A 2135-nucleotide genomic window follows, 5' to 3' on the forward strand; every position below is an offset into this window, starting at 1 on the left:
AAAACTTTCATTTCAAAAAGCACCATGCATGATAAACTTTGTTTATTAATCAAAATATATCTGTGGACCACAAATTCAACATCTGAGTCATATTCCACGTACAAGTTCTTGAAAACGTTTGAAGAAGGAGGCAGAAGAGGAGGAGCAGAAGAATCGAAGAGGAAGAAAAGAGGAGGAGAGGTTTGTAATAATTTATCTTTCAACAGTGCCATCATTTGCATTATTTGTTGTTGTTAGGATCAAGAAAATGAATGAGAAATGGGTGGTATTTTTAAAAAATGCTATACAAATGTAAGAAATTATTTGGTATCTTATTCTGCTTTGTGAAAAGGTGCCTTGAAATTTTTGTCCTTTTACAAAATATTCTCTAAAGGTCTGAAACAGCGCAGACAAGTTCCAATAAGAGAACTCATTAATATTCTATCGATTCCAATAATTTTATTTACCAAAAAATGTGAAAATAGAAATAACAAAACATTAATATTTTACTCAACAATCTAGACAGTTCTCTGTGAGGTAAAAAATTTAAAATCTATATAATTTACTGACATCCTTTTCCTGAATGGTGAAGATATCAGAAAACTAATGGAGAAAATTCAGCATGTGACATTGCCTTTCTTCAAAGGGTGAATCAGGGTAAGGAGTAGGGCATTGTTTTGGTTATGTTTTTTCTGATTTAAAATTCTGTGTATTTATAAAGGAAAAAAATATAAAGGAAAAACACATTTTATTTTCCATTTCATATTAGCACAGATGCTTTGCTTTTACACACTCTTTTCTCTGCTGTATAGCTTCCTCTAGCTGTTTAAATTCTTCAGCTGCTCTTAAAACTTTTGTTCTGCTTTTTCTAGTTCATCGTGCAGCTCCAACAGTCACATTCGTGCTGCTGCATGTACTTTTTTTCCTGTTCCAGCTGTACATGCAGTGGTGCAATGGCTCTCCAGTTCACATGCTCATCTCTAAGCTGCCCTCCGTCTGGCTCCGTCCTTTTGATCTGCACTGCTCGGCAGGGCTGGTAATGTAAGTCTCTGTGGCAAACACATTTCTCTTGCATCTGGGTTTGCCAGTGTAAGGGCTCTCATCAGGGACTTTATCAACTTCAGCATCCTCTGGTGGATAATAATTTAGTGGCTCAAATTCAGCACCAGTTTTGTAAAAGGCTAATTCTTATCCAGCTCGTATTGCTTCTGACATTTTCGTGTTAGTTCCATGTACTTCTATTTTAACAATTCATTTTTGGGGTTTAGGTCACTTTCTAGCTCCTCACAGCTCTGTTTCTGCAACACAGAAATGGTTTAATAGTTTGTTTAGTTTATCTTGATTTTTAATTCCCTCAAGGAACCTTTTCTGTTTGTTCTTAAGCTCTTCAGTTTCTATCATCTTTGCCAGGTCTCTTTCCAATCTTTCTACCTCTTCTAAACTGAAACCTCAAAAGCTTCCTGTCAATACTGAGCAGTTCCGGGCTGACCGTCCAGACTTTCCAGAGAATGCAGTGGAAAGTGATAAATAGGAGGTAATAAGGAAAGGTCACAAATGGATTTTCAATTAGGATCAGAGAAGTCAAATCTTGAAGTGGTTTCCACTTGCTTACACCCTGGAGCGATGGTATTTTGTTATCTTTCAGATTGAGGGCTCCCAAAGATTTCAATTTCTTCCCTGGCCTTATGGGAATATGCTCAGTTTCATTTCCTGCAAGGTTCGGCTTTTGCAGATTACACAGATTTTTTCTTTTATTTTGATGATTTTGTTATAAGTTGTGTTCTTGTAATTTTAAGAGGTTGGCCACTTTCTCAAGCTTTTCTATTAGATTATAGCTTAAATTCAGCACTTCAAGCTTAACACATTTTCCCAAATTCTCAATATAACTGCTCATTGTGAAGAGGCTGTTGTGTGTGATATCCAGTTCTTCCTATTCATTTTCATCATCCTAAATTTCTTGCTACCATCTTTAAAAAATGAAAGATGCAGCAATTTTACCAAGGCCAAATTGTCCTGTTGAGATATTTAATGAGGGCCTCTGTGATACGTCGGATGCCTACTCATGGATCAGGTAACTTCTGGTCTTGGCAACCCAAAAGAGCACTCTTTTTTTTTTTTTTTTTTTTTTTTTTTTTTTTTTCCTTTTTCCTTCCTTC

At 35.9% G+C, this 2135-nt stretch overlaps 1 pseudogene; it reads right to left on the bottom strand.

The window, feature by feature from the left end:
* Positions 1-1217: 1217 nt before the first annotated feature.
* LOC117283893 overlaps positions 1218-2135 on the bottom strand; it is a 4433-nt pseudogene continuing 3515 nt past the window's right edge.

Source organism: Fukomys damarensis, unplaced genomic scaffold (genome assembly GCF_012274545.1).
Source record: "Fukomys damarensis isolate Sample0158 unplaced genomic scaffold, DMR_v1.0_HiC HiC_scaffold_32, whole genome shotgun sequence".
NCBI classification, from domain to species: Eukaryota; Metazoa; Chordata; class Mammalia; order Rodentia; family Bathyergidae; genus Fukomys; species Fukomys damarensis.